Source organism: Macaca fascicularis, chromosome 4, assembly GCF_037993035.2.
Source record: "Macaca fascicularis isolate 582-1 chromosome 4, T2T-MFA8v1.1".
Lineage (NCBI taxonomy): Eukaryota > Metazoa > Chordata > Mammalia > Primates > Cercopithecidae > Macaca > Macaca fascicularis.
In genome coordinates this window covers 108,028,877-108,049,648 of record NC_088378.1, presented here as the reverse complement: position 1 = coordinate 108,049,648, position 20,772 = coordinate 108,028,877, and positions in this window count along the sequence as shown.

Sequence of the window (20,772 nt, the reverse complement as noted above, 5' to 3'; positions counted from 1 at the left end):
AGTTGTCAACACTTGTCGTTTCTTATTTTTATCATAGCCATCCTAACAGGTGTGAGATGATATCTCATTGCTGTTTTGATCTGCATTTCCTAATTAGTTGTACTACTGAGCAACTTTCATATACCTGGCAACTATTTGTATGTCTTCTTTGAAGAAATGCTCATTTAGTCCTTTGCTCATTTTTTAATTAGGTTTTTTCTTCTGCTTTGAGATGTAGGAGATTCTTACATATTTTGGATATTAACCCCTTGTTAAATAGATGGTTTGCAAATATTTTTCCCTTGAGTATGTTGCCTTTTCACTGAGTCTTATCATCCAGGCTGGAGTGCAGCAGTGTTATCATGGCTCACTTCAGCCTCGAACTCCTGGGCTCAAGCAATCCTCCTGCCTCAGCTTCTGATCAGCTGAGACTACAGGCATGTGCTCCATGCCCTACTAATGTTGATTTTTTTTTTCTTTGCCTTAAAGATTTTCTGCAAATTTTGATGTTGTCTCATTTGTCTATTTTTAGATTTGTTGCATGTGCATTTTATGTCAAATGCAGCAAATCATTGCCTTCACCAATTTCAAGAAGTTTTTCTTCTGCTTTCCTAGAGTTTTATACTTTCAGATCTTAAATTTAAGTATTTAGTCCACTTTGAGTGGATTTTTGTGTCTGACATAATGCTCCAATTTTATTCTATTGAATGTTTATATCCAGTTTTCCCAGCACAATTTATTACAGAAACTATCTTCTCCCCATTGTATTTTCTTAACATCTCTGTTGAAGATAAGTTGACCATATGAACAGATGAATAATGAGAAAGGATATTGAATTAAAAACCAAAAACCTTCCAACAAGGAAAATCCAGGACCAGATGCCTTTACTGGTTAATTATATCAAATATTTAAAAATAAATTCATGGCAACACTTCTGAAACTCTTCTAAAAATTTGAAAGGGAGGGAATATTTGCGAATTCATTTTATGAGGTTAGCACTACTCTGATACAAAAGTCAGACAAAGTCACCATAAGAAATGCAAACCACAGGCCAATATTCCTGTTGAACATAGATGCAGAAATCTCCAACAAAATACAAGCAATCCAAATTTAACTACACATTAGAAAGCTTTTCTTCTAAGATTATGAACAAGAAAAGGTTGCCTTCTGTTGCCACTTCTATTCAACACAGTACTGAAAGTGCTAGTCAGAGCAATTAGGCTAGGAAAATAAATAAAAGAACTCCAAATTGAAAAGAAAGAAATAAAATTGTCTCTGTTTTCAGTTGACAGAATCTTATACATAAAAATCCCTAAAGACACCACAAAATACTTTTTAGAACTGATAAACAAGTTCAGCACATTGACAGTAAACAAAATCAACATACAGAGTTTAGTGACTTTTGTATACATGAATAATGAACTATCCAAAAATGGAAATAAGGAAACAATTCCATTTACCATAGCATAAAAAATAATAATATGCTTGGTAATAAGCATAACCCAGAAAATGAAAGATCTGTACACTGAAAACTATAAAACATTGAAAACATAATTTTTGTTGTTGTTGTTGTTGTTGTTTTTGAGACAGAGTCTCGCTCTAGATGACAGAAATTTTAAAAGACACAAATAAATGGGAAGCTATCCTGGGATCATGGGTTGGAAGATTTCATATTTTTATTATGTCTATATGACTTAAAGCAGCATACAAATTCAATGTAATACTTATCAAAATCCCAAGGGCATTTTTAGCAAAAATAGAAGAGAAAATTTAAAATGTATTTGGAACCACAAAAGACCCTGAATCAACGCAGTAATCTTGAGAAAGAAGAAAAAAACTGAAAGTGTTACACTGCCTGATTTTGAAATATATAGCAAAGCTATGGTACTTAAAACACTATGGTACTGGCATGACAAACATGCAGATGAATGAAACAGAATGGGAATGTCATTAACATTTTGACTCTTATAGAGGGAACATATTGTGGGAGAGAAGTGAAAGAACATTAAATTCGGGAAAGAGAATATTAAAAATTTCCATTCAATGGGAACAAGAAAGAGAATGTGCATAGGGGCTTACTATTGTATTCCTTATATTATGTGAATAAAACAATTGATTTTTATGAATAGAACATGTTATATTTGTAGAAAGATTGTCTAAATTTAGATACATGACTCAGAATAATAATATAATTCTTTGAAGACATAGAATGAGTTGTTGACGCTAACCTTTGGTGTGGAACAATAATAGACTTTCTGTTAAATGTTTTATATATACATATATACAATGTACACACACATATATATACACATGTATACATACATATATATGTGTGTATATATATGTGTGTAATCTTGGAATATCAAGTTTAGCATTAACTACATTGAAATTTTTGGAAATTTTATGTTATTTTATTTTTGATAAAATGAGAAACAAACTGTCAAAAAAAACCCTGTAAGACTAACTGCATCAAAAGAATATTTAAGATGTTACTGTTTAAAAAGGTAGAATCATATAGTACTACCAGTGAGTTGAATACTCTTTTTAATAAAATTATCTATATTTTATCACTTTCAGAGTTTCAGAACTCTAGAGTACCAGAGAAAGCTAATACTTGGAGAGATAAATTTGACCTTTACCTCTCAGTCATTAAATATTTGCAAAATGACATGCCTTGTGAATACAAAGACAACAGCAGCTCACACTTTTTGAGGTTTCCTTGGTTCATTGTCAAAGGTTGAATCATTTAAAAAACAAATAAAAGAACACAGAATTGCTCCTTATATACAGTCACACATATTAAATTAAGAAAGCATTAGCTATTATTATATAAAATATTTTTAAAATAAAAATGTGATTAGTTAATAGTAAAATGTATATGTATTACTATTATACCATAGCCTAGCAATGTGAGCCAAAACTTGAGAAAAATGATATTAAATACCTTAAGACCTAAATTCTGTGTATGTGTGTCTGTGCGTGCATATGTGTGTGTCTCCTTTATCATTTATATTAATGACACTTGTTTATTGGAATTGACTGCTTAGTTTTCTAAATTAATCATAATAAAAGTAATATTTAACATTTGCCTTCCATGAACATTTTGTTAGGCTTAGATCCTGATTTGTTCATATCACTCTCCCCATCCCTATTTGCTGTCTTAATTTAGTTCAAGATTATAGAAGAAAGAAAACATAAATTATTAATACTATTAATATGAAATAATTATTTAATACTACTAATATTAAAAAACATTTATGGTTCTAGGGAAAAAAATGTAATTGACTAACTGACCTTTTGAGTTGTAAGTTTAAATTGTAAAATTTCTTGTGTTATAAGTGATCTTTACAACCTAATTTCCATTACACTTGTAAATTATCCCTGATCTGGTTAGTAAATGTGGTTATATTGAATTCAAGCTAATATAGAATTAATTATATATTTTGAATCCACATATCATGTTACCAATATTCTTAATATCAAAAAATGATGTGTGTTTATTTTTTGTGTGTTTGAATCATATGAAAGGTTACATATTGTCATCTTCTACATGAATATACTTACCACATTTTGTGTCCACCCTGTTCACTGTTCAGTGAGGAAAACCTGATCTCAATAAAGTCAGGGAATAAGAAGCACAATTTTCTTTATATACGAGCACACATAATAAATAAAACACTGATGTACAGACCTTAATGAATTCAACCTTCGTTCATTTGCTGAGTCATTTCGTATTTATTTAACCCCAAGTATGTGATGTGCATATTGGACCATTCAATGATGAGATAACAAGGTAAAAACCCATCTTCAAGGCTCTTTTGATTAAAGATGGGAGGCAAAATGGTAACAATATAGATTCTGATCAATTATATTGAAATAAAGATCACACCCAATAGTTTTAAATGTGAGTGATGAGGTCTGAATGCCTTAGAAGAATATAAATCTTTAATTGATAAATGGTATTGTGTAGTTTAATGAATTAAGAGTATTAATTACACTCAGAAAATAATATAAGTAAAATAAAATAAGAGTACAAACATTCCACATAAAAAACTATAGTATTTTCTGCTTTCTGGAATAGACAATATATTTTTAATGTAACAGTTCCATAAATAATTATAATAAGACTTTTCTGGCTAGATTGTTCAGGCTTTGTGACTGAAGCCAGACACAAAACAAAATTTTCTCATGTGGGTTTTATACCTAATTTAAATCAATGTACACTCACTGACCAAAGTTATCAGACCATAAGGTTAGTTGCCACAAATAAGTGTCTAAGATTATGTTAATGTTATACATATTACATAAGACAGATCTGTAGCAAAATAGATCTAGTATTTGAAATGACTTGATATAGAAGCTAAAAGATATCTGATAAGATTCACATTTTTATCCTTTTAAAAATGCAACAATTTTCTGGTTCTAAAGTATAAACAGCAAAGGGAAATTAATGGGAATCCTGTGCATTCAGTAACCAAATCAGATATGTTCTAATACAATCAAATATTGTTTTCCACCTTTGTTAGAAACAAACGAAGAGCCGGGCGTGGTGGCTGAAGCCTGTAATCCCAGCACTTTGGGAGGCCGAGATGGGCTGATCACAAGGTCAGGAGATGGAGACCACGGTGAAACCCCGTCTCTACTAAAAATACAAAAAACTAGCCGGGCATAGTGGCGGGCGCCTGTAGTCCCAGCTACTCGGGAGGCTGAGGCAGGAGAATGGCGTGAACCCGGGAGGCGGAGCTTGCCGTGAGCTGAGATCCGGCCACTGCACTCCAGCCCGGGCGACAGAGCGAGACTCCGTCTCAAAAAAAAAAAAAAAGAAAAAAAGAAACGAAAGAACATTCTGGTGATAATTGAAAACGTGAAATTCTTTATAATAGTTAACACTTTAGAAAGAGCAAAATTATGAATCAATGGCGTGAGTGGGGTTATCACATTTTTATTGTCAATAAAATTTGATATTTAAGTTAATATTTGCAGGAGTCATTCCACTAATAAAATACAATTATTCAGAAAATCTACATGAATCGAGGGTATTAGAGAAAGATAGATTAAGGCAAACACCTAAATATAATATGTTTCAAGTATGAGACAGGTCCCATTTTCACAATGAGAAGACTTTACAAAAGAGCTTTTTGTCTGGTTTGATAAAAGAATCCTTTAGGGAATTAAAATTTTAAAGACATAGTTAAGCATAATAGATATTACACATAAACATTTAAAATTATAAGTAAATTAATATGCTTAGAGATACATGTAAATAAATACGTTTAGAGGTATTTTTAATACCAAGATTCATGAAGAGATGTTTCTTTTTATTTTCAGACCCATTGGAAGCACTGAAGAACCATTGTGTTTCTCATCAACATAGCCAGTTTTGAATCTTCTAACCTTTATTTTTCCAGAATGAGTCATTTTGTATTCCCTTATTCTGCTTGTGACATATCATTAGAATTCCTTAGAGATGTTGCCTCTGGAAATTTTATTCCAACTAACATGTAGCAATACATAATATTGGAATAGTTTTAAAAATTATTATTTGTGCTGGAAATATATATTTCTAACTGACAAAATTTAACAACTGCTAGATTTATTCATGTATGAAAGGCTTTTTAAAAGGTAAATAATATTCTATTGTACACATATATACAAACGTACACAGAAACACACACACACAAAAAACATTTTTTATTCTTTCATCCATTGACGGACATGTTTGTACTAAAATATTTGTACTCAATATATATGTCACCTTTTCTTTACCTATTCATCCAACAACACTTAAGTTTCAATATCTAAGCTATTGTGAATGATGCTGCAATGAATATGGGTGTGTAAACATCTCCTCTGCATACTGATTTCAATTCTGTTGGAAATGTACCCACAAGTAGGACTGCTGGATCTTAACTTAGCCCTATTTTTTAGTTTTTAAAGGAAACTCCATACCAGTTTTCATAATGCCTGTAGCAATTTATAATTCTACCAACAGTGTGCAAGGTGTCTTTTTTCATACAACATCAATAGTTGTCATTTTACTTTTGGATAATAGCCAGCCTACCAAGTATGAAGTTATAGCTCATGCAGTTCTGATTTGCATTTCCCTCATGGTTAGTGATGCTGACCAACTTTTCATATACCCATTAGATATTTGTATGTGTTTGGAGAAATATGTGTTCAAGTCTTTTGCCCACGTTCTAATCAGGTTACCTGTTTTTGTTTTTGTTGTTATTGAGTTGTATATTTTGAATATTAGTGTACATTAGATATATGGTTTGCAATTTATTTTCTCCCATTCTATGTGTCGGCTTTTCACTTTGTTGATGGTTTCCTTTTCTATGCAGAAACTTTTTAGTGTGATGTTGTCTCACTTGTCCATTTTTGCTTTTGTTGGCTGTGCTTTTGGAATTATGTCTGCAAAACAACCGCCAAGGCCAAGATCAAGGAATTTTTTTCCTATTATTTCCCTTAGAATGTTTATGATTTCAGGTCTTACATTTAAGTCCTTCATTCATTTTGTGTTAATTTTTGTATATGGCGTAAGAGAAGAGTCCAGCTTCATTCTTTTGAATGTAGATGTACAGTTTGCCTGACACAATTTATTGGAAAGACTATCTTTCTCCATTGTACAAGGGACTACTAGCCTATCCTTCTCCCATTCTTGCCTGAAGAATAAGTAAAAATTGAAAGAAAATATATCACTACCAAACTCGGTTAAAGGGATTGAAAGTGATTGATTCTGAGGAGAAGAAAATGATAATGTAGGGATACTCAGGATTTTTATACTAGTCTTATCAAGTCTATTTGATTTTTAAACTATGTATGTTTGATAAAAGTAAAAGCTATTTTTTTAAATCATACTTCAAGTTCTAGGGTACGTGTGCATGAGGTGCAGGTTTGATACATAGGTATACATTTGCCATGTTGGTTTGCTGCACCCATCAACTCATCATTTACATTAGGTATTTCTCCTAATGCCATTCCTCCCCTAGCCCCCCATCCACCCCCACAACAGGCCCTGGTGTGTGATGTTCCCTGCCCTGTGTTCAAGTGATCTCATTGTTCAATTCCAAACTATGAGTGAGAACATGCAGAGTACGGTTTTCTGTCCTTGTGATAATTTGCTGAGAATGATGGTTTCCAACTTCATCCATGTCCCTGCAAAGGACATGAAGCCATCCTTTTTCACAACTTCATAGTATTCCATGGTGTATATGTGCCACATTTTCTTAATCCAGTCTACCATTGATTGACATATGAGTCAGTTCCAAGTCTTTGCTATTGTGAACAGTGTCACAATAAACATACGTGTGCATCTGTCTTTATAGCAGCATGATTTATAATCCTTTGGGTATATACCCAGTAATGGGATTGCTGGGTCAAATGGTAATTCTAGTCCTAGATCCTTGAGGAATCTCCACACTGTCTTCCACAATGGTTGAACCAATTTACCCTCCCACCAACAGTGTAAAAGTTTTCCTATTTCTCCACATCCTCTCCAGTATTTGGTGTTAAAAAGTCAGGATTTTTTAATGATTGCCATTCTAACTGACATGAGATGGTATCTCACTGTGGTTTTGATTTGCATTTCTCTGATGACCAGTGATGATGAGCATTTTTTCATGTGTCTGTTGGCTGCATAGATGTCTTCTTTTGAGAAGCGTCTGTTCATATCCTTTGCCCACATTTTGATGGGGTTGTTTATTTTTTTCTTGTAAACTTCTCTGAGATTTTTGTAGATTCTGGATATTAGCCCTTTGTCAGATGGGTAGTTTGCAAAAATTTTCTTCCATTCTGTAGGTTTCCTGCTCAATCTGATGGTAGTTTGTTTTACCTTGCAGAAGCTCTTTAGTTTAATTAGATCCCATTTGTCTATTTTGTCTTTTGTTGCCATTGCTTGTGGTGTTTTAGTCATGAAGCCCTTGCACATGCCTATGTCCTGAATGGTATTGCCTAGGTTTTCATCTAGGGTTTTTACGGTTTTAGGTCTAACATTTAAATCTTTAATCTATATTGAATTAATTTTTGTATAAGTTGTAAGGAAGGAATCCAGTTTCAGCTTTCTACATATGGCTAGCAAGTTTCCCCAGCACCATTTATTAAATGGGGAATCATTTTTTTTTATTTTTTTTTTGTCTAAGATCAGATGGTTGTAGATGCATGGCATTATTTCTGAGGCTTCTGTTCTTTTCCATTGGTCTATATATCTGTTTTAGTACCAGTACCATGCTGTTTTGGTTACTGTAGCCTTGTAGGATAGTTTGAAGTCAGGTAGCATGAGGCCTCCAGCCTTTTTTCTTTTTGCTTAGGATTGTCTTGGTAATGCGGACTCTTTTTTGCTTCCATGTGAACTTTAAAGTAGTTTTTTTCCAATTCTGTGATGAAAGTCATTGGTAGCTTGATGGGGAGGCATTGAATCTATAAATTACTTTGAGCAGTATGGCCATTTTCACAATATTGATTCTTCCTATCCATGAGCATGGAATATTCTTCCATTTGTTTTTGTCCTCTTTTATTTCATTGAGCAGTGGTTTGTAGTTCTCCTTGAAGAATTCCTTCACATCCCTTGTAAGTTGGGTTCCTAGGTATTTTATTCTCTTTGTAACAATTACAAATGGGAGTTCATTCATGGTTTGGCTCTCTGTCTGTTAATGGTATACAAGAATGCTTGTGATTTTTGCACATTGATTTTGTATCCTGAGACTTTGCTGAAATTGTTTATCAGCTTAAGGAGATTTGTGGCTGAGACAATGGGGTTTTCTAAATATACAATCATGTACTCTGCAAACAGGAACAACTGGACTTCCTCTTTTCTTAATTGAATACACTTTATTTCTCTTGCCTGATTGCTCTGGTCAGAAGTTCCAATGCTATGTTGAACAGGAGTGGTGAGAGAGGGCATCCTTGTCTTGTGTCGGTTTTTAAAGAGAATGCTTCCAGGTTTTGCCCATTCAGTATAATATTGGTTGTGGGTTTGTCATAAATAGCTCTTACTATTTTGAGATACATTCCATCAATACCTAGTTTATTGATAGTTTTTAGCATGAAGGGCTGTTGAATTTTCTGAAAGGCCTTTTCTGCATCTATTGAGATAATTATGTGGTTTTTGTCATTGGTTCTGTTTATGTGATGGATTATGTTTATTGATTTGCATGTCTTGAACCAGGCTTGTATCCCAGGGATGAAGCCCACTTGATCATGCTGGATAAACTTTTTGATGTGCTGCTGAATTCATGTTGCCAGTATTTTATTGAGGATTTTTGCATCAATGTTCATCAGGGATATTGATCTAAAATTATCTTTTTTGGTTATGTCTCTGCCAGTCTTTGGTATCAAGATGATGTTGATCTCATAAAATGAGTTAGGGAGGATTCCGTCTTTTTCTTTTGATTGGAATAGTTTCAGAAGGAATGGTACCAGCTCCTCTTTGTACCTCTGGTAGAATTTGGCCGTGAATTCCTCTGGTCCTGGACTATTTTTGGTTGGTAGGCTATTAAGTATTGCATCAATTTCAGAGCCTGGTATTGGTTTATTCAGAGATTGACCTTCTTCTTTGTTTAGTCTTGGGAAAGTGTATTTCTCCAGGAATTTATCCATTTCTTCTAGATTTTATAGTCTATTTGCATAGAGGTGTTTATAGTATTCTCTGATGGTGGTTTGCATTTCTGTGGGTCAGTGTTGATATCCCCTTTATCAATTTTTATTGAGTTCATTTGATTCTCCTCTCTTTTCTTCTTTATTAGTCTTGCTAGCAGTCTAACAATTTTGTTGATCTTTGCAAAAAACCAACTCCTGGACTCATTGATTTTTTTGAAAGGTTTTTTTGTGTCTCTCTTTCAGTTCTGCTCTGATCTTAGTTATTTCTTGCCTTCTGCTAGCTTTTGAATGTGTTTGCTCTTGCTTCTCTAGTTCTTTTAGTTGTGATGTTAGGGTGTCAATTTTAGCTCTTTCCCACTTTCTCTTGTGGGCATTTAGTGCTATAAATTTCCTTCTACACACTGCTTTAAATATGTCCCAGAGATTCTGGTACATTGTGTCTTTCTCCTCATTGGTTTCAAAGAATATCTTTATTTCTGCCTCCATTTCGTTATTTACCCAGTAGTCATTCATGAGTAGTTCAGTTTCCATGTAGTTGTACTGTTTTGAGTGAGTTTCTTAATGCTGAGTTCTAATTTGATTGCACTGTGGTCTGAGAGCCAGTTTGTTGTGATTTCTGTTCTTTTACCTTTGCTGAGGAGTGCTTTGCTTCCAATTATGTGGTCAATTGTAGAATAAGTGTGATGCGGTGCTGAGAAGAATGTATATTCTGTTGATTTGGGATGGAGACTTCTGTAGATGTCTATTAGATCTGCTTGTTGCAGAGCTGAGTTCAGGTCTTAGATATCCTTGTTAACCTTCTGTCTCGTTGATCTGTCTAATATTGACAGTGGGATGTTAAAGTCTCCCATTATTATTGTGTGGGAGTCTAAGTTTCTTTGTAGGTCTCTAAGGACTTGCCTTTTGAATCTGGGTGTTCTTGTATTGGCTGCATATATACTTAGGATAGTTAGCTCTTCTTGTTGAATTGACCCCTTTTACCCTTATGTAGTGGCCTTCTTTGTCTCCTTTGATCTTTGTTGGTTTAAAGTCTGTTTTATCAGAGACTAGGATTGCAATCCCTGCTTTTCTTTTCTTTTTTTCTTTCTTTCTTTTTTTTTTTTTTTTTTTTGCTTTCCATTTGCTTGGTAGATCTTCCTCTATCCCTTTATTTTGAACCTAAGTGTGTCTTTGCATGTGAGATGGGTCTCTTGAATAAGGCACACTGATGGGTTTTGACTCTTTATCCAATTTGCTAGCCTATGTCTTTTAATTGGGGCATTTAGCTCATTTACATTTAAGGTTAATATTGTTATGTGTGAATTTGTTCCTGTCATTATGAGGTTCGCAGGTTATTTTGCCCATTAATTGATGCAGTTTCTTCATAGCATCAATAGTCTTAAAATATGGCATGTTTTTGCAGTGGCTGGTATTAGTTGTTTCTTTCCATATTTAGTGCTTCCTTCAGGAACTCTTGTAAAGCAGGCCTGGTGGTAGCAAAATCTCTCAGCATTTACTTGTCTGTAAAGGATTTTATTCTTCTTCACTTATCACGCTTAGTTTGGCTGGATATGAAATTCTGGATTGAAAATTCTTTTCTTTAAGAATGTTGAATATTGGCCCCCACTCTCTACTGGCTTGTAAGGTTTCTGCTGCAAGATCCACTGTTAGTCTGATGGGTTTCCCTTTGTGGGTAACTTTCCCTTTTCTCTCTGGCTGCCCTTAACATTTTTTCCTTCATTTCAACCTTGGTGAATCTGAAAATTATGTGTCTTGAGGTTCCTGTTCTCGAAGAGTATCTTTGTGGTGTTCTCCGTTTTTCCTGAATTTGAATGTTGGCCTGTCTTGCTAGGTTGGGGAAGTTGTCCTGGATAATAACCTGAGGAGAGTTTTCTAACTTGGCTCCATTCTCCCTGTCACTTTCAGGTACACCAATCAAACATAGATTTAGTCTTTTCACATAGTCCCATATTTCTTGGAGGCTTTGTTCATTTCCTTTTACTCTTTTTTATCTAACCTTCTCTTCTAGCTTTATTTAATTAATTTGATCTTCAATCACTGATACCCTTTCTTCCACTTGATCGAATCGGCTATTGAAGCTTGTGCATGCATCATGAAGTTCTCGTGCCATGGTTTTCAGCTTCTTAAGGTCATTTAAGGTCTTCTCTACACTGTTTGTTCTACTTAGCCATTCGTCTAATCTTTTTTCAAGGTTTTTACCTTCCTTGTGATGGGTTCAAACATCCTCCTTTAGCTCAGAGAAGTTTGTTATTATCGACCTTCGGAAGCCTACTTCTGCCAACTCGTCAAAGTCATTCTCCATCCAGCTCTGTTCTGTTGCTGGGAAGAAGCTGCGATCCTTTGGAGGAGAAGAGGCACTCTGATTTTTAGAATTTTTAGCTTTTCTGCTCTGGTTTCTCCTCACCTCTGTGATTATATCTACCTTTGGTCTTTGATGTTGGTGACTTACAGAAAGGGTTTTGATGTAGATGACCTTTTTGTTGATGTTGACGCTATTCCTTTCTGTTTGTTAGTTTTCATTCTAACCGTAAGGCCCCTCAGGTGCAGGTCTCTTAGAGTTTTCTGTAGTTCCACTCCAGACCCTGTTTGCCTGGGTATCACCAGCGGAAACTGCAAAACAGCAAATATTGCTGCTTGATCCTTCCTCTGGAAGCTTCATCCCAGAGGGGCAGCCACCTGTATGAGATGTCTGTTGGCCTCTACTGGGAGGTGTCTCCCAGTTAGGCTACACGGCAGTCAGGGACCCAGTTGAGGAGGCAGTCTGTCCGTTCTCAGAGCTCAAATGCCATGCTGGGAGAACCACTGCTCTCCTCAGAGCTGTCAGACATAGATGTGTAAGTCTGCAGATGTTGTCTGCTGCCTTCTATTCAGCTATGCCCTGCCCACAGAAGTGGAGTCTAGAGGCAGTAGACTTTGTTGAGCTGCAGTGGGCTCTGCCCAGTTCAAGCTCCCAGCTGCTTTGTTTACCTACTCAAGCCTCAGCAATGGGGGATGCCCCTCCCGCAGCAAGGCTGCTGCCTCACAGATCCATCTCAGATTGCTGGGCTAGCAGTGAGCAAGGCTCCCTGAGTGTGGGACCCTCTGAACCAGGCATGGGAGAGAATCTCCTTGTCTGTCGGTTGCTAAGACCTTGGGAAAAGCACAGTATTTGGGCAGGGTTTGTCTCATTTTTCCAGGTAGTCTGTCATGGCTTCCCTTGGCTGGGAAAGGGAAATTCCTCAACCCCTTGCACTTCCTGGGTGAGGTGACACCCCGCCCTGCTTTGGCTCATCCTCCATGGGCTGCACCCACTGTTCAACCAGTTCCAGTGATATGAATTAGGTACTTCAGTTGGAAACACAGAAATTGCCCATCTTCTGCATCAATCAGCCTGGGAGCTGCAGAATGGAGCTATTCCTATTCAGTCATCTTGGCAATTCCCCAGTAAAAGCTATATTTTAAAAAGCAAGACTTCTTTATTTTAATTTCCAACACATGAAATTGTGAGGTCACTCTTCTAAAATAATGACTAAGTTATTATCAAAACAGAGGTAATATAGCTAATTTACCCTTTTTTTTTCCCTTTCTCTCTCCCTCTCTCTCTAATTCTGCTATGCTCCTCTTGTTTTATTTACCCACTAAACAGATCCAGGTGGGATATAACTGATGCTGTTGGTTCTCATAGTGTCCCAAAAAGCTGGGGACCTTGGATTTACATCCAGCAGTCTTTTTGTTTATTTATTTCATCTGTAAAGGGCCCACAAGAGTTAGAGAGTTCCCCTCTCATGCGGAGCTGTACTAGCTCAAGGGATGGGGTGATGCAGGCAAAATGAAATTTTTTTTCCTACCCGTTTTGTACAGTTATTCTTGTGTTTTTCCTTTACTGTATTTCTGTGATTTAAGTGAACTCCTAAGCTCGTCCATAGTTATTTTTGGTCACGGATAGCTGCTGAATTGTTGCTCTTTGCAAAATAAAAGTTAGAATCTCTTATTCGCTACTTGAGGTTTCTTTCTTCCTCACTAATCTGATGTGTGCTGTGTGCAAAACATTGCTCTGAGTGAGGTTGTACTTGATTATGTCACAACAGAAAATAATTCTATTATCAAAATAAAATAATTTTAAAAGCATCACAACACAAATAAACACATTCAACAAATCTTTAGTGAATTACATAATATAACACAAACACACATACACGTCTTATAATCACAGACCTCGTAACAAGAATTTGAATGTTTTTAATATAGAAAATGCAATACTCAATTTTTTTGAGAAATGCTTTTGTGGGAAAAGTTATTTTTATACTGTATTTATATATATCAAACTACCATTATAGCTTCATTTAAAAAGAATTGTAAAATTAATGAGTTAATTCTGGCTGTAATAATCTTTTAGGATTGGATTATGCAGCTAAGTAAGAAAAAAGATTTTTCCTTAGTAGAGAAATAATTTATGTTTAAGATATATATCTGTGTGAAAAGAAGTAACTTTTTTTTTTTTTTTTTTTGAGACAGAGTCTTGCTCTGTTGCCCAGGCTGGAGTGCAGTGGCACGATCTCGGCTCACTGCAAGCTCCGCCTCCTGGGTTCACTCCATTCTCCTGCCTCAGCCTCCAGGTGCCCACCATCACACCCGGCTAATTTTTTTGTATTTTTAGTAGAGATGGGGTTTCACCGTGTTAGCCAGGATGGTCTCCATCTTCTGACCTCGTGATCCACCCGCCTTGCCTCCCAAAGTGCTGGGATTACAGGTGTGAGCCATCGCGCCCCGCCAAGAAGTCACATTTTGGAATTGCTGAAACAAATGTTTTCAATGGTTAACTATTTATTGAATATTTTCAATGTATATTCAGCTATATTAAGTATATAAAAATGAGTGCAAACAAAATAAAAAGAAATTATGGTTCCGGACTTGAGAAGTAATTTTAGTTTAGTTTAGTAGAGAGTGTATATATTAAAATTTAAAGATAGGATGTTAACTAACTAGGTGACAAAACAGAATTAGTAGATTTGCACATATGTCTCATTTAGCCTCATTTAGCCTCATTTACTCTTTGCACAATCTTAATAAGTAGCTGTCATTTTCAATTTAAAGAACTTGAGGTTCCTGCTTAAACATGAAGAGTTGAAATAATTTATCTCTGTTTTCTTGGAAGGTTCATACAAAGTCATAATCAATCATGGTATAAATCATGTATAAATAGATAAAAATGAAATGCACAAAGCACAGGGAAGAGACTATAGAAGACAAGAAAACCAACACAATTTGTATGATGAAATTCAAATAGGTAAATGCTAACATTTTCAGAGTAAGGGATGCTGAAAGCTATATGCCAATTAAAGAAGATGCTCATGTGAAGGAAGCCAAGTAAAATCAAGCAGATTGTGAAAAGTCCCCAAAAAACAGAATTACTAGATACTTGGATTGTGAAAAATGAGAATAAAAGCAGAATAACTGCTTGAAAATAAAGTATAGAGAATATTTAGACTCTCACCTCTCTCTCCAAACCAAGCAGGCAACCATCTGTCTCCCACCCAAGTAGGAGGATGGAGTTTTATTTTCTGCAAAAACAAAATGCAAGAGTTTGTAGACTCACATATGTTAAAATGGATGAGGTTTGGGGTTACTCTTTACCAAAGTTAAGAGAAATAAGTTAAAACCTTCACACCATTTCTCTAGCTCATCTTCCAGAATAATAGCTACCCTATTTATACTAACTAGGCAAGATGTTAGATAATTCCTCTCTAAAACCTGGCCAATAGAGAAATTCTGCAGTAATACCTAAGGGCTTCCAACAAAACATCTGTATCCTGGTCTATTACTCTACACTTCTCAAAAAGTGCAGCTCATTAATCTATCTTCTTTAGTTAAGTTTTTAGTGGTTTTCTCTTACACCTGGCTATATATACATTGAACTTCACACACTGAGGGATGGTCTGTAAAATGAAGATAAGCAAATTACATGTAACAAAGAAAACATTTTAAAGTAACTATAAATGAAAAAAAAAATACTGGTTTAGTGAAAGAATAGCAATTATTTCAAGTGAATAATCAGAGAATTAAAAGTCTATTAAAATTTTTGAAAATAATAGGAGAAAACAAAATTTTAGTAGAAGGTTAAAAAAGGTTCAAAAAATTTTCCAGAAAGTAGATGAGGTAAATGAAGTAAGGAAAATCATTTCAGCTCAGCTCGTGAGTTTCTGAATTTAAAAAGCCCACTGAATTCCTAGCACAATGAATGAAAAAGATGTCTCAGTCAGTCATCAATACCTTTCAGAGGACTGGGGATAAAAAGAAAGTTCTAAAGCCTTTCAGGAACTGGAGGAAAGTTACACAAAAGGGAACTAGGATCCAAATACCATCAGATATTACAACAGCGATGCTAGAAGTTAGAGAACAATAGATAAATGCTTTCAACTTCAGAAGAAAAATTCTTTCCAATGTAGTTTTCTATACTTAATCTCCCAAAAGGATTGAATTGTGAAGATAATTGTGTAAAATCTTCACAATAACATGTTAAGTGTAATTCAAAAACTTACATCCCATAAAATGTAAAGTTGTAAGGGTAAGTCTTCACAACTCTGTCTAGAAATTCTAGATTCTGGCTATGTATCCCTAATCTTTGATCCCAGGTGCTTGTTAGAGTCACATAATGGTGTTTGTCAGTTCTGGTTAGAAAGACCAGTGGAGATGATTCTTGGTCCATTGGCTATTTAATTGCTATGGCTAAAGAGAGATTCTAAGAAATACAGGTTATTCAGTGCCGGTTTCATTCATTTTCCAGATGAGCCAGGAGAAAAATAAGAACATTGGAAATCACAGTGTATATGCCTTCCACCTGAGAAAATGTTGCCTACTTTTTCATACACTGAGAGCTTTACCCTCCTCTTCCTTGGCCCCTCTCTCTCAGAAGATAAGAATTGTATTCTGCCACATTTTGAGAATGGGGGCTGAATGAAGGACCGGACTCATTCACCATTTTTGGTATATACCCATCCACATTTTTAAAATGCCTTATTTCTAAAAATAAAATAATTTCAGCATCTGAGTTCTCAAAACTAATATAGCACCAAAACACTAATGTTCAGGACACTACTATGAGCATGTGCTTTTTCTAAACAACATAGCCGATTAAGATTGAACCAACACAGTGTCCACAAATCCATACAATATAAAATATCCAATACAGAAGAGAGATTTAAGGCACTCTAAAAAATATCTGTGAAGCTGATTCTAAGAATATCCAACCTAGATTGGAGTAACAGGAGAGAATATTTAAGAATGTAAGATATTTCAAGCAAAATAGAAGGAAGTTATGTTATTTAATGTGCTTTGCTATATTGAGTGGAGATTATAAGTCTCCCAGCCAGACTGGAAAACTGGAGAAAAAATAGATGTATTGCCAGATGTAAAAACAAAATGAAAACAAAAGAGTGAGCAATTATTTTTTTTTTCTAGAGAAAATCATGAGATGTTCAAAAAAAGAATGTAAATATACTGTATTTGCTCAGTTGTGAACAACATTTACATGGTCCGTGTAATGTATTGATTCAACTAGAAACTGTGATATAAATATAATAGGAGCATGGAGAGGAAAGACAAGAGAGAAAGATAAAGTTTGAAACTGTGGATGTGGAGGGGAACAGTTTTAAGAATACAACATTCTCGGCCGGGCGCGGTGGCTCAAGCCTGTAATCCCAGCACTTTGGGAGGCCGAGAAGGGCGGATCACGAGGTCAGGAGATCGAGACCATCCTGGCTAACACGGTGAAACCCCGTCTCTACTAAAAAATACAAAAAAAAACTAGCCGGGCGAGGTGGCGGGCGCCTGTAGTCCCAGCTACTCGGGAGGCTGAGGCAGGAGAATGGTCTAAACCCGGGAGGCGGAGCTTGCAGTGAGCTGAGATCCGGCCACTGCACCCCAGCCTGGGCGACAGAGCAAGACTCTGTCTCAAAAAAAAAAAAAAAAAAAAAGAATACAACATTCTCATTGTTTGTGTTTGGAAATCAATAAATAATATATGAAATAAACATTTATAAACATCAGTAGATTATACTATTAACAATAGGAAAGTAGGTGCCAGAAGAAACAACTGAATCAATTGCAATTTGTTGATACTAGTGAGTGTGAAGCAAAAGTGAAATGGATTTAGGACGGGAATTCATGGGTTTGGTTAGGTGTTTTGAGTTAGCATTCATTTTTTAACCACGTACATAGGTTTTGAAGAAAAAGAAAATTAAGGAAAGTAAAATTCAGATTATTTAAATGGCTAGTCTACCAGAAACGGTAAAATGAAATTTTAAAAAATTCTAGTTTTGGTTGTTTGCTCCTTGACTTTTATGTTTTCCTCTATTTTATTCAAACATTGCTGTGAGAAAGAAAAAAAAGGAATGATTATACTAAAATACACTTAGGAAAGGTATTGAAGAGAATTCCATTTTCTAGAACTGCTCTGCCTAACATACAGGCTACTAGTCCATTTCTCTATTTGCAAACTTAAAATGTAGTGAAAATAATAATACTTTGACAAATCAGATACATTTTTGATATATACAGCAAAACAAAATAAATAATTAAAACAAATTTTAACTGTTGATTTTTATTTTCTAATGTGGCAATCATAAAATATTTAATTACACCTATAGTTCTCTATTAGCCCATTTTCACATTGCTATAAAGAACTACCTGAGACTGCATAATTTATAAACAAAATAGGTTTAATTCATACACAATTTTTTCAGGCTGTACACATAGCATGACTGGTGAGGCCTCAGGAAACATTTAATCTTGGCAGAAAGCAAAAGGGGAGGCAGGCATGTCTTCATATGGCAGAGCGAGAAAGAGAGAGCATATGAAGAGGAAATTGACACACTTTTAAGCAACCAGATCTCATGAGAACACTTATCATGAGACAGCACTAGGGGGACGGTGCTAAACCATTAAAAACCACCCTCATGATCCAGTCACTTCCCACCAGACCCGACCCCCAACACTAGGGATTATAATTTAACATAAGATTTGGTTGGGGACACAGAACCAAACCATATTATTTCCCCTTGGTCCCTCCCAAGTCTCATGTTCTTCTCACATTTCAAAAGACAATCATGCCTTCCCAACAGACCCCCAAAGTCTTCACTCATTCCAGCATTAACTCAAAAGTTCAAATCCAAAGTCTAATCTGAGAAAGGCAAGTACCTTCTGCCTATAATCCTGTAAAATAAAAGCAATTGAGTTACTTTCAAAATACAATAGGGGTACAGGAATGTGGTAAATCATCCTTCTCTAAAAGGAAGAAAGTAACCAAAGCAAAGGGGCTACAGACCCCATGCAAGTCCAAATCCCAGAAGAACAGTTATTGATTCTCAAAACTCCAAAATAATCTCCTTTGACACCATGTCTGACATCTAGGCAACACTGATGCAAGGGGTGGGTTCCCAAGGCCTTAGGCAGCCCTGCCCCTCTGGTTCTGCACGATACAACCTCCTCAGCTGTTTTCCTGGACTGGCACTGAGTGCCTGTGGCTTTTTAAGTTGCATGATGCAAGCTGTTGGTGGACCTACCATTCTGGGGTCTGGAGAACAGTGGCCCTCTCTCACAACTTCACTAGGAAGTGCCCCAGTGGGGACTCTGTGTGGGGACTACAACTCCACATATCACCTCTGCCAGTACTGCCCTAGTAGAGGTTCATGATGAGGGTTCCACCCCCCGGCAGACTTCTGCCTGGACATCCAGGCATTTCCATACATCCTTTGAAATCTAGACACATGGAAGCTGCCAAGGCTTAGGGTTTGCAACATCTGAAGTAACGGCCTAAGCTATATACCTTGGTTTCTTTTAGTCACAGCTGGAGAGGGAGCTGGAGCTAGGGTGGCCATGATGCAGGAGGCAATGTCCCAAGGCTGCACAGTGTAGTAGGGACCTGGGCTTGTCTCACAAAACCAGTCTTTTCTCCTAGGCCTCCAGGTTTGTGATGGAAGGAGCTACAATGAAGGTATCTGAAATGGCTTCAAGTCATTTAGCCCATTGTATTGCCTATTAACATTTGGCTTCTCTTTACTTATAAATATTTCTACAGCTGCCTTGAATTCCTCCTCAGAAAATAGGTTTTTCATTTCTACCACATGGTCAGACTGGAAATAGTCCAAACTTTTATGTGTTGCTTTCCCTTTAAATATAAGTTTCAGTATTAGAAAATCTATTTGCTCATGAATATAAACATACACTATTCGAAGCAGCTAGGCTACATCTTGAGTTCTTTGCTGCTTAGAATGTTTCTTCTGCCAGATACTCTAAATCATCTCTTCCAGTTCAAAGTTCCACAGATCACTAGAGCAGGGGCAAAATGTTGCCACTCTCTTTGCTAAAGCATAATAAGAGTGACCTTTACTCAGCTTGCAATAAGTTCCTCATCTCTATATGATACCACCTAGGCCTGGACTTCATTGTCCATATCACTATCAGTATTTTGGTCACAGTCATTTAAAAAATGTCTAGGAAGTTCCAAATTTTCCCTCATCTTCACATATTCTTCTGAGCCCTTCAAACTATTTCAACCTCAGCCCTTACTCAGTTCCAAAGTCACTTCCACATCTTCAGGTATTTTTATAGCAATACTCCATTCCTGGTACCAATTATCTTCATTAGTTCATTCTTACCCTACTATAAATAACTACCTAAGACTGCATAATTACAAATAGTCTTAATTGGCTAATGGTTTTTCAGGCTTTACAGGTGGCATGGCTGGTGCGGCCTCAGGAAACTATTACTCATGCCAGAAAGCAAAAGTAGAAGGAGACACATCTTCACATGGTGGGACAGGAGAGAGATAGAGTGAAGGGGAAGGTATCACACACTTTTAAACAATCAGATCTTTTGAGACAGCACTAGGTGGTGGTGCTAAACTATCAGAAAACACCCTCATGATCCAAACACCTTCCACCCAGCCCCACCTCCAACACTAGGGCTTATAATTCAACATGAGATTTGGGAGGGGATTCAGAGTCAAATGATATTAAACTCTCATTTGTAGGCTTATTTTACATTTGTATTAGACAGCACACTTCTGGTGATGGGAACTGGTGACAAAATACTTAACTTATGTTTGAATAACATAAGACATCAAGAGGGCGAGGACCATGGTATGTACCCAATAAATCTTGAATGGATCTAGACACAGTAAAAAGGTACTATGGGCACTAATGAACAAAACAGGTATTT